Raw genomic sequence first — 13,057 nt, forward strand, 5'->3', positions numbered from 1 at the left:
TTGCCTAAAGCAGAATCTCGCTATCGTCGCGGCCACAAAACTATCTATTTCTAGCCGTCTCTCTCGCTCCAGGGTTTCCAGCGACATCTTGCCATTATCTCTCCTTTCCGACCACAGACGGTAAATCTCAGTCTCAGTTTCCACATTTTTTTTCATTTTTGTTTTAAAAAATCCCTAATTTCACACAATTGAAACACCCGAGTTAAGGGCCCACTTGAATCTTGTAGACTTCGCATATTTGGTTTCTTTAGATTGAGCGCAGCTGCTATTGTGTTATTAATTTGACATCAGTTATGGATTATAGTACAGAGAATCAATTTTCAGAATATGTTGGTTTAATAGAGATTTTTATGGGTTTTTTTTCTTCTTAATTTGGAATTGTGCTAATCCTAAGGTGGATGTTTTAGTGTTTAAATTTCCTTGGAGGAGAGATATTTGTTTCTTTGACATGCAAAAACAGGTTTTGGAGGGGCATGACAAGGGGAAGTGTAAGGAGAACAAAGAGATATCAATGTTGTGGGCTTCGTTGTGGACATATCAGAGTGCTAATTGTTGGAGAGTTAGGTATATCAATGTTGTTATTTTCGATTTGCCGATTTTCTTTCAATGCTTGTTTAATTTCTTTTCATTTCACTGCTAGTGGGTGTTCGTAAGTTAGCTAATTTTCTTAATTGTTGTTATATTGTAATTTTTGTTATAATTTGATGAATTTAAATGAATGCGTTCCACTCATGTACTGAGATCTTTGGGTATAAAGGTAGTTACAGGTCCGTATTGTTACTTGAGTCTTGAAATATGACAATTTCCATGTTTTAATACTTTTATCTAGTATATATTTTAATTTAGGATTTAAGATTTTGTATTTACTTGTTTAAATTACTTACCTAACATTCTTTATAAGAAAAGCTTTGATGCAATTATGTCCTACAATTGAGTTTAACCAAGAAGAAAACTGGTATAGACTGGGTAAATGAAGTGTATAACAAACTGAAGGCTTGTGATCATGTGATATATTTTAGGGATGTTCGATTCAGATCGAAACTTGCAAGAAGTGTACTAAACTTATTATTATTTGAAGGTCAGTTGTTGTTTAATGAAAATAAATACTCTACACTTTTACATGAATATACGCAGTTGTAAGTCTTATTGTTTGTTGCAATCGTCCTTTAGTCTTTGCAGTAGTTTGGAGAAAATAAATAATGACCAATATTTCTAAGCTCAAATATTATTGTGGATCCTATACTCCAAAACTTGAAGTACATTATTTTATTTCACAATTTCCCTGTTTTTAAGCGATTTTCCATTTCTTTTATGCACACTATCATGAGTTATTTTTCAAATAGATAGAGTACAATTTATCGAAGAGAGTTCATGTTGATCAAAGTAAGAGGTTGATCAAGGTAAGAGTTGTCGGATCAAATCTGTAGCCATCGACTAAATTCGAAATTTGAATTTGGTGATATGATGTTAGTTCCTTGTATTCTTTCACAGATTATTGAGAAATACAAAAAACTCAGCTAAAGTGTTTGTAATGGCATTTTTTGTATTTCAGGTTTAGTCATTTTGCTAATGACGTGCTACAATCCTAACACTGAAGAATTTCAGACGTTTTGTCATGTTATGTCTAAAATGTCAGATTTATTATACTCAGAGGTATGTGCTAGGTATTTATCATTGGATCCACTGTGATCTTTATTGGATTAGAAAACACGTAAGATCTTTTGAATAGAGTTAATTTTTTTAACATGATATGCTCTTGTTTTGGTGGAACGTGTTTAAATTTGTGTATACTTTTGTCCATGTCAAATTCAAGCGTCTCTTGAGTCAAGATACAACATTTCTCTTGGTTGGGATTAGAGTGTCTAAACTTTAGAACTGTAGGAGTGCTTTTGTTTATTAATCTGTGTGTTGGTAGTCATGCAATGTATTACTAGCTCGTATTAAATTATGCAGATGAATATTTGTCTCCATATGAAGAGTTCTTCTGAAAAATCTTTATACTATCAAACAACTAACGTTACCAGTGCGTGGTTTTTTTCTGAACTTGTTGGCAGATAAAGGGCGACGACTTTGCGGTCATCGGTTCATCATGCTGCCACTCATAGTCGCCCATCCGTCTTGTGATATTTCAGTAAAATTATTCGTGGAGTTGTTAGATTCGTATCCTATTGTAAACCTTAAGGGTAGCCTACTTGTTTAGTTGTAGACTAGAAAACTAGATGTAGGCCTGAAATATGAGTATATATAGTGTTTTACTCATTGTTATTTTTTTTGTATGTATCTTTTGTAAGTTCTTTGGAGACATACACTTCATAACATGTATCAAAGATTTAATTAATTTTATAAAATTTTGTCTTGCGAGTAACATCATATTGACACGCAAAATATGAAAGAAGAAATATATGCCTCCATTTTATTTGATATAAATAATTTGGAAAGAAAAATGTTGCAGATTGAGATGTATAATACAGCGTTGATTAAGTGCTATGGAATATTAAACATAGCGCTTATACAATGCTACGAACAAATTATGTAAGATAGCGCTTATGAAATGTTGTAAAAAGAGTATATAAGATAGCAGTTTATGAACGTTATAAAAAATAGTATATACGATAGCGTTTTAAAAACGCTATCGAAAGACTAGGGGCTATTATAGCTCCGGCAGACATAGCGTTTGTAAAAGCGCTATGATAGCCTATAATAGCGTTTTCCAAACGCTATCGAAAACGTTTTGTGGTGTAGTTTTGAAGCACCTTGTTTCTCGCTGGTTCCGTATCCATGCTACATAAATTCTGATATAACTCTCTCACTACTTCTTTAATAGGGAGATGCTCAAAATATTTTGCATCATTTGAGCAAAGTCCACTCCTAATTTCCGCCATCCACTCCTAATTTCCGCCATCCACATTTTCAATTACGCCCATGCCACCTCATCAGCACTATCACCGCCCACCAGTCGTTTTTTCTACTTCTTTTGATCAGGTGTATTAATCGACTATGAAGCATATTAATCGACTGTACTATGATTGAAGAATAGTTTTTTAATAAACTGACTGCTAAAAATAAAAAAAACACAACTAGATAACAACGAAATCAACATTTTCGTTACAAAACAAATATTATACATAAATGTAATTGATTTATACAATTCGAATCAATAGACAAAAATCAACAAACAAATTAAAAAATGAAATTGAGTAACCTTAATCGACTACCAAAACATTCGATTAATCCTTAATCGACTATCAGAGCATAGTCGATTAACTTAATCGAGCATGATGAAGTACAGTTGATTAAGGTTCCAGCCCGTGTGAAGTTCTCTACCCACGTCGTCCTCTTCCCACACCGCCGCCACCATCACACCATCACACCATCCCACGTTTTTTTATACAAATAAAGTAGACCACAACCCGCACCACCAACCAAAGCAGAACCACCACCCATCAAAATCCGATTCCAGCAACAAATCGACAATTTTACCTCTTTCCGGCGCGATGTAGCAATCTCGATAATCGAATTCATAATCGCTATCAAAATCATCATCATCTTTATGGCTTATATTCACATCTGCAAAAGTCCAGATTCCGCGAAGGGGTGGAGAGCGGGAGGAATAGGAGGAGACGTCTCAACAGGGAAATTGAAAGCGAGAGAAGAGGATTAACTCCCTACGACGTCGTTATTCTGGAGGTAATGCTGGTGGTTGGTTCTTCATCTTCCGATCAAGGTAGAATAAACTAGAGAATTGGGTGAGAAAAGTAGAATATAGAAGAATAAAAAAAAAACAGAGAAGAAATGGAAATGAGAAAATAAGATTAGGGCTGTAGAATGGTATAGTAGACAATTTTAGGGTAATTTTAGAATTATAAAAATAGTATTTGGGTGGAATATTAACTAATAACATTTTTTCTAATTATTTTTTGAAGATGAACTTTCCCGACCAACATTTCCTAGGGGTTTCATATTACCTGGTCTAAACATATATCAATTATGGGCGTCGTACTCTTCGGTGTTTAGGCGCAAAACTAATCAAAGGGGGCAACTATTTTGAATACTAATTTTTGCTTAGTTGAATACTACCTAGTTGAAAACCACAATTGAGTACATATTTATAAGTTTTTTCTTACTTTAAAACCAAAATAAAAAGAAAATTACAAAAACACCATTTCATACAAAATATCAATTATATCAAATTTTATTAGAAATTACCTATTCAAAAACCAAATAAAAAAAAAAGAAAAAAAACCCTTTGTTGTTAAAAAAAAAAAACCTCCACCATTTCTTCTCCTCTCCAACCCTGACCGCCGCCGCCGCCGCCGACGCCGCCGCCGCCGAACGTCACCGTACGTGCTCGTAACTGCCGCGACAACCCAATTAAACCCTATCTTTTTCATCTTCTTAAATCCTCCAAAACATCTCCAAATTCAAAAAATCAAAACCTCACAAAACTTATAAAATGGAGTTATAAGACAATAATATGGTAGTATATGTGGAAAGAGAAGCCATTAAGGTAAGTATCGATGTCTTTTTTGAGCTTCGAAGTCGATTTTGAAGTTTTTTTTTTTGAAACCCGTCGGCAATTTTCGACACATACAGGTCGATTTTTGGTCAATTTTCGACACCAACGTGTCGAAAAAAAAAAAAAAAAAAAAAAAAAAAAAAAAAAAAAACCAAATTTCGACACCTACCTGTCGAAATTTGGACAATTTTCGACAGGTAGGTGTCGAAAAACACTATTGGTAAAAAAAAAAAAAAAAAAACAATTTTTTTTTTTTTTTTTTTTTACCAACAGTATTTTTTCGACACATACCTGTCGAAATTTGGACAATTTTCGACAGGTAGGTGTCGAAATTTGGTTTTTTTTTTTTTTTTTCTTTTTCGACACGTTGGTGTCGAAAATTGACCAAAAAATCGACCTGTATGTGTCGAAAATTGCCGACGGGTTTCAAAAAAAAAAAACTTCAAAATCGACTTCGAAGCTCAAAAAAGACATCGATACTTACCTTAATGTGTTCTCCTTTCATATATACTACCATATTATTGTCTTATAACTCAATTTTATACGTTTTGTGAGGTTTTAATTTCTTTAGTTTTGATATTTTTTAGAAGGGTTTGTTGTGAGATTTTTTAGAAGGGTTTGTTGTGAGGAAGATTTTTTAGAAGGGTTTTTGGGGAGGGAGAAGAAGGAGGTGGAGAAGGAGGGAAATGGTTTTTTGAGTTTTTGATTATTTGGTATTTAAGAAAGAAAAATAGTATTTGTAATATTTTTTTAGTTTTAATTTCATTAAGGGTATTAAAGTAATTTACAATTAATTATTTATTTTTTATTTTTTTGGTATTCAAGTAAGCAAAAGTTGGGATTTGAAATAGTGATCCCCCTAATCAAAAGAATCTTATAGATCCAAATAAATAAATAAATAAATAAATAAATTATACCACACTTTGGAATTTATTTTGGTCAAAATTCAATGATGTGCTATTCAATAAACTAATAAACTAATATTAATAATTCTCTTGTTTATAGTAGTACTGCACTTGCAATATTTTATAAAGGCTAAAACTTGGAGATCAAGGCCGGTTGTCTATATACACAATACACATCATATTTTCCAAGATCAAAATAAACCATATATTCTTAAGAATTCGCCTTCCATTCATTAAAAAAAATGACGTCAAAGAAAAAGAAAGCAGCAAAACGATCGATTAACGACGACAGAAGCCCGAGCCCTGAGCGTCTCCATCAACTAATCCAATTCATCCCGAGGAATGCGAAACTTGTAGATGAAGGAAGCAACAACTTGGGCTTGACCAAGTCGTGGATACGAGAGACAACGAGCCGATGCAACTCCGGTGGAGAGAAATTACGAAAATACCCTCAACTCTACCATTTAGACGACTCACCCTACGATTCGTTGCAATCGACTCTCTACTACCGGAACCGCACCGCCGATGCTCGCAGTACTCGAATATTTCCATCAAATCATGCACCTAAATATTTTGCGGCAATTGTTTCACATCCTTTGTCTACTTCTCTTCAGTTGAGTGGCGACGCTAGTCCATCCCTCGTGGGGTACACCTTGAAGGAGTCAAAAGACAGATGCCCGTGGAATAGATACAAATACACTCTGACCAATTACGAGTGCAACGTAATCGACCCTTTCGATGCCAAAAGAAAATGCCTTCAATTCACTAGCGTCATTGCATTTCAAGGGTCAATTTTGGCACTAAGTTTTCAGGGGGCTCTTGTAGCTATGAAACAAATCGACTCGCGTCTTACGATCACGTCCATAAGCCCGAGCAGGGCTGTCCCGTCGGCGAGTTCGAGGTTTTTCAGGGAATATTTAGTTAGACTGAATGGAGAATTATTGTTGGTTTTCTTAATTAATCAAAAAACAATTAGTGTGGTGGACAGAGTCGAGGTTTTTCGTCTCGGTTTTCCGGGTCTTAAGTGGATTAAGGTTGAAAGGATCCGAGGCATGACGCTGTTCTTCGATCAGTATAATTTACAGGTGCATTCCGGAGAAACAAGTTCAAGAAGAAATTGTATTTATTTCACTAATGACTCAGATAATGGCTGATTGGTGTATGAAATGGAAACTGGTTTCATTTTACCTGCTTCTGAAGATAAAAAACAGTAGGCCAATGTCCGCAAGGGATGGTCTAGTGGCTCGTATAAGTCAGTTTGTGTCAATTGTCCCGATTTTTCATCAATGTTAAATTTGTATTTGTTTCTTTTTGGTAATTCTCTCCATCCCCTGTTTTAAATGATTTATTATATATCAAATTTGTATTGTTTTTTAAATAATGAATATTTAAATTTATTTTTTATTGTTATATAATTAAAAAATATGAAATATAATAATAAATATAATAGTTATGTAAAACCCATTTGAAAGAATTTATGGTCCCGAATTCGTTTAATACAGAGGTGTTATCTTAAGTGTTATGACACTTGAATAAACATGCAGCGGAAATATAAAGACAATACCCAGATCTAAAAATGTTCACAAGTAAAACTTGTGAACTTGCCCTTTACAGGTCGGAAAAATTATACTTAAACAGTATTCCAAGAATACAAATAGAAGATGTACGAAAACTTCTTCCTTATGAATGAATCATTAACATGATCATTCTTACATTCAAATCTAGAAACAAAAAGATAAATACTAAAAATTCTAAATTTCAAAGAATGTACTCGTGAGGAGTACGTAAAGAACTTCTTTCTTATGAATGAATCACTATCTCGATCATTCTTACAATCAAGTCTAGAAACATATATACTAAACAATCTAGACTACAAAGAATGTACTCATGAGGAGTACGTAAAGAATGTACTCATGAGGAGTACGTAAAACAGATTCTAAAAACACACTAAAAATCTCATGTATTCTTTTCAGCTCTCGGTTTTTATTTCGTAGAATCCATAAATTTCCTTGAGTCTTGAAGTCGGTATCTAGAGACATTCCAAGCTTCCACTCCTCAGCCCACGATCTGCAAGAAAACCAACTACAAGAGCACTCAAGAACATGGGTTAGTGGGTTAGTTTAGTAGTTAAAATAATATCCACAATTTAACCCACTAAGCACTACTTAACCCACTAAGTATTATACTTAGCCCACTAAGCCATATACTTAACCCACTAAGCACTACTTAGCCTATAACTAAAATTTAGTTTAATAATAAGAAAGTTAAAAAACAAAATGTGGAAATAATCCACGTGTTTCAAACTCCCCCTTTTTAACTTTCTGATCAAAACTAAATTTTAGCTTAACTCCCCCTGAGTCATTCTTTGAACTCCCCCTGAATTTGACAACCAACATTAACAAAAAAATCAGAGGAAAAATAAAAACAGAACAAAACCAAATATTGTTCATAAAAACAATTAAAGTAGAATATCCAAGGTCTCTTCAGTATCAGCTGTTGTTCCTCCATCACTAGCACTGGACCCACTGCTTTCCTCTTCTCATTCAGCTTCACCCTCAATCTTTACTTCTTCTTCATTAACTCCATGCTCTCTGCCTCTGGCATCCAAATGATGAGAAGTCCCTACTTCAACTTCATGACTGGCGCGAAGTCCCTGCTTCAACTTCATGACTGACGCTTGTTCTCCCCCTTTTTGATCAGAAAGAGCTTTTTGGAGCATTTCCACCATGGACTGGTGATAAGGGATCTGAGCTAGGGAGTGAGTAACTGTTGTAACGAAACATCTCGTGGAACAGAAACAATGATGTTAGGGGTGTTGTCAACATGAGGAGCAACACCTTCAGTACCAAGATTATTTTGACCCGATTCAGTTGAGAGAAAATTATCTCCATTCTAGGGAAGATCTTGGACATAAGGAGCTTTGAGAAAATTTTGAGAAACAGTTATCATGCCAACTAGACTAAGGATTTTTCTTTGATCAAGAAAAGCAGTGATTCTATGCCTATCAAACTCATCCTTGGAAATTTTCTTTTCCTCAATGAACTGGCAGTTCATGATTTGAGGACTCAAATTTGAATCAGATTCAAAATAAAAGATATGACTGAAGGCATTGTTTTCCTCAAAAGGAGTTGACAGATCCTTCCCATCCAAATCTAGCTCTTCTTCCTCTGAGGGTTCCTCTTCTTCTGAGTCTTCTAGGTCATCTGGGATGAATGCTGGCTCAGGTGATGCAACAGGTGGAGCAGCATCTTCTTCCATCTAAAATGAGTACTCAGAAGAGTCACTGTCTGACTCTGAGGATGGAATTTTTTTCGGAAGGAGGCAAGAGGAACTTCCCAGTTGTCATCACTTTTCTCTTTTTCTTCAACCTGGGAAGGTGATGCATCCACTTGAACAGCTGCCTCTGCCACAGTTTCCAGAGGGTCTGCATGTGGAGCTGAGGGTGTTTCTTCAGTGGTAGTGAAGTCTTGAATATCAACAGTGGGAATGTCTACATGCTCAGTAAAAGACATCCCAGAAAAATCAGGCATTTCCTCATCTTGGTAGGGAGCAGCATCTTCAGCAGCACTCTGAGGAGCATTGGCTGAGACAGTGGGTGCAGCAGCATCTTCTGGAACATGTGCAACAACATCTTCAGAAACAGGATGTTGAGAAGGTGTTGCTGCCATGTTAGGCCGAGATGTCTCCCCCTGAGTTGATGCTGGTGGAATCGAATCATTTGAGGATGATTCAGAGGAGCTTGAGGAGAGAGCTTGGGCTTCTGGTTCTGCAAAAGTAGGATCTCCTTCTTCATCATTAGTTTCTTCATCAACCAAATGGAAGTCTCCTGGTGGGTTTGGCCTAACTGGAGTGCGACCACCTCTGCCGCCTCTTCTTCCACCTCTGCTGCCTCTGCTGGGAGAGTTTCCTCCCCTCCGGCGTTGTGACCCAGTAGCATTCAAATCTGGGAAGGGGTTCATGCGCTTGGACCGGCGAGTTGGAAACCTTCCTGCTGTGGAAGAGGGACCCGCATTCTGGATGTTGTCTGGATCAATCGGATTCAGCTCGTCTCCGGGCTCAATAAAGCTGATCGGCATAGCTTCAAGGTTGATAGGATGAATGATGATGGCTAGATTAGGGTCTGCTAGTTCAGGTGCTGCAGCATCGTTGTGGACATCATCAACGGCTGGAAGAGGATTTCTAGGAGGAGATGCCATGATACAGTAGATGAAAAATTGCTTCTTGTACTTTTGATTTTTGAGTGTGAATTTTCGAAAGAGAAGCACAAATTTTATAAGCCCTAATTTGCAGAAAAAAAATTGAAGTGGAGAAGGTGAAGAAGTGGTGTGCGTTTTTCTTGGAGAAAGTGTGATTAAGGAGAATAAAGGTTTATGTGGCAGTTTAAAACAAAACGTGACACATGGCACAATAAGGAGTGGACTTAGTGGAAAATAAAAGACTAACCCATGTACCCCATGACCCACATAAATAGTGATAATTCAATAATAAATAAAATAATAATAAAAATAGTAGCACTCACGAAATTTTCACAAAAATAAGAAACACATCTATTAATGATTAATAGTGTGAGAAAGAAAAAAAAATTGGCTAACAGGCATAGAATTTACTATATATATAATATTTTTTTTTAAACTCTTATTTTCAAGTCAAACAATTCACATGGAACATGATCAAGTGTTCAGTTTGAAGGTTCCTCAGTTACTAAGATATGACTATTCAGATAGAGGAGTTTGACTTATGTGATTATAATTGTTCTCTGAATGTTTACATGAAGCGTGATCACGTTTCAAGGTGAAAGACTTCCAGTTACTTATTTAGAGAATAATCCATCACAGTGAAGTCATTATTTAAAGAAGCTAAGCTTCAGTAAATTATGTTGCAACTTAAGATATTGGATGAAGTGCTGCAACATATTTCAGGACATGTTTATTGAGTACACGTCCCGAGAGATTTTCTAAGTTTAGAAAACCTCTCATAATCTAATGCCTTTGTAAAGATGTCAACCAGCTGATCTTCTGTAGGAATGTACTTTAAGCACACAATGTTTTTCTCAACTATATCACGAATAAAATGATGTTTAATATCTATTTGTTTAGTTCGTGAGTGTTGAAAAGTATTTTTTGAAATATCAATAGCACTTGAATTATCACAATATATGGTCAGGGTGTCACTCGTTAACCCATAATCCCCCAACATTTGTTTCATCCAAATTAGTTGACCACAACATCCTCCAGCAGCTACATATTCTGATTCAGCTGTTGAAAGTGATACACAATTTTGTTTTCTACTAAACCATGAAACCAGATTATTCCCCAAAAATAAACATGCACCTGATGTGCTTTTTCTGTCACTAATATCCCCAGCCCAATCAGAATCACTAAAACCTATCAAATTAGTATTAGTGTCTTTGAAAAACAGAATGCCTAAGTCTAATGTACCTGCAACATACCTAATAATCTTCTTCACAGCTTTAAGATGAGTGACTTTGGAATTAGCTTGATACCTGGCACACACACAAACACTAAACATAATATCAGGTCTGCTTGCAGTTAGATACAGAAGGCTTCCAATCATGCTTCTGTATAGGGTGCTGTCAACATCTTCAGCAACATCATCCTTGGACAGTTTTTGACTTGAACCCATTGGAGTTTTCATGTACTTGGCTGACTCCAACTCAAACCTTTTGACCAGATTTAGAGCATACTTCTTTTAATTTACAAAAATTCCTTCACCTGTCTGTTTGATCTGGAGTCCTAGGAAGTAATTCAACTCTTTTACCATGCTCATTTCAAAAGTGTGAGACATAGAATCTACAAAAGACTGTAAGAGGTTAGCACAAGTAGAACCAAAAACAATATCATCAACATATATCTATGCAATAATGATATGGTTATTAGTTCTTCTAACAAATAGAGTTCTGTCTGATTCTCCTCTAGTAAATTGTATTTCAAGTAAGAAGTCAGTGAGTCTTTGATACCAAGCTCTAGGAGCTTGTTTAAGACCATACAAAGCCTTCTTAAGCTTGAACACATGATCAGGTTTGGCAGAATCTTCAAAACCCTTGGGCTGATCTACATATGCTTCTTCATTTAAAACACCATTTAGACATGCACTTTTGATATCCATGTGGTGCAATTTGATTTTAAGAAAACAGGCTATAGCAAGAAGTAACATAATAAATTCAATTCTAGCTACTGGAGCAAAGGTTTCATCAAAATCTATACCTTCAATCTGAGTATAACCTTGTGCTACTAACCTAGCCTTATTTCTAACAACTGTACCTTTTTCATCAGTTTTGTTTTTGAAGATCCACTTAGTTCCTATCACATTTACATGACTTGGTCTGGGAACTAAGTACCAAGCATCATTCCTGATGAACTGATTCAGCTCTTCATGCATTGCATTAATCCAAAACTCATCCTTCAGTGCTTATGCAGTATTCCTTGGTTCGACTGAAGATACAAACAAGTAGTTCCAGTTAGTGCACATTCAGAAGATAAATTTGCAAATCTTACCATATCTCTGTAATTCACTCTCTCTTTTCTTCTGGTCCTTATTCCATCAAAGATATCTCCCACAACTTGAGTAGAGGGGTGACTTTTCTGGATTCTACTTGATGGTTCCTTTCTGCAGACATCATGAGTTGACTGCATTTCAGATTTTGTGCTCTCCGTAGGGAGTATTGAGTCAGATGTGGTAACACTTGGCTCAAAACCCTCTTCTCTTGAAACTGGATTGTTTATATCTGGAGCATCTGTGGCAGTAGTGTCTCCTCCGGTTGTTTCTCCTTCAGCAATCAGGTCATCAACTTCATCTTCAGCTGTTTTACTGCGTAAATCAGCAAAATCATCAAATACCACATTTACAGATTCAATAATGGTTCGAGTTCTTAATTATATACTCTATATGCATCACTGTTATTAGAGTATCCCACAAATACATCCAAACACATGCATGTATTCTAGATCAGATTTTTCTCTAAAAAAATACATCCAAGTATATCTCGAAAAATCATCAACACACACAAGTACATATTTTTTACCACCTAGGCTTTCTACCTCTATAGGACCCATAAGGTCCATATGTACAAGTTCAAAACAAATGGTGGTACCAACGGGTTGTAACACTTTGTGTGGTATTCTAGTTTGCTTTCCCTTCTGGCACATTCCGCATATAGGGGTGTCCTTGATCTCGAGATCTGGAATCCCTCTTATGGCATTGTACTTGTTGAGCAGCTTCAGATTTTTGAAGTTTGTGTGCCCTAGTTTTTGGTGCCACAGCTCTACTTCACTTACTCTTGAGCTCTTGCATGAGAAGGTGTCACCTGTTTGATAACAATTATCCATTGACCTAGACCCTGTCAGTACACAATGATTTTTATTATCAAACACTGAACACCGGTATTTATCAAATTGAACACGTAGATCATCATCAGACAATTGACTAATACTGATGAGATTTGACCCCAATCCTTCAACATGTAAGACATTTGAAAGTTTTGGAAGTCCCTCAATACTGAGTGTTCCACGTCCAACCACTTTGCCTTTAGCTCCTCCTCCATAGGTTTCACGTCCTCCATTGAGTGTATGGTAGTTTGATAGAAACTTTTTAGTTCCAGTCATGTGCCTAGAGCATC

General features: G+C 35.9%; 1 long non-coding RNA gene across 1 annotated transcript; it reads left to right on the forward strand.

The window, feature by feature from the left end:
- The first annotated feature begins 515 nt into the window (after window positions 1-515).
- LOC148771500 (uncharacterized) lies at window positions 516-2,365 on the forward strand. Its single transcript, XR_016030208.1, has 2 exons — window positions 516-564; window positions 1,553-2,365. It is a non-coding gene; the product is annotated as an uncharacterized LOC148771500 (long non-coding RNA).
- The last annotated feature ends 10,692 nt before the right edge of the window (window positions 2,366-13,057 follow it).

Source organism: Erythranthe guttata, chromosome 3 (assembly GCF_056151865.1).
Source record: "Erythranthe guttata isolate IM_541 chromosome 3, IM_541, whole genome shotgun sequence".
NCBI classification, from domain to species: domain Eukaryota; kingdom Viridiplantae; phylum Streptophyta; class Magnoliopsida; order Lamiales; family Phrymaceae; genus Erythranthe; species Erythranthe guttata.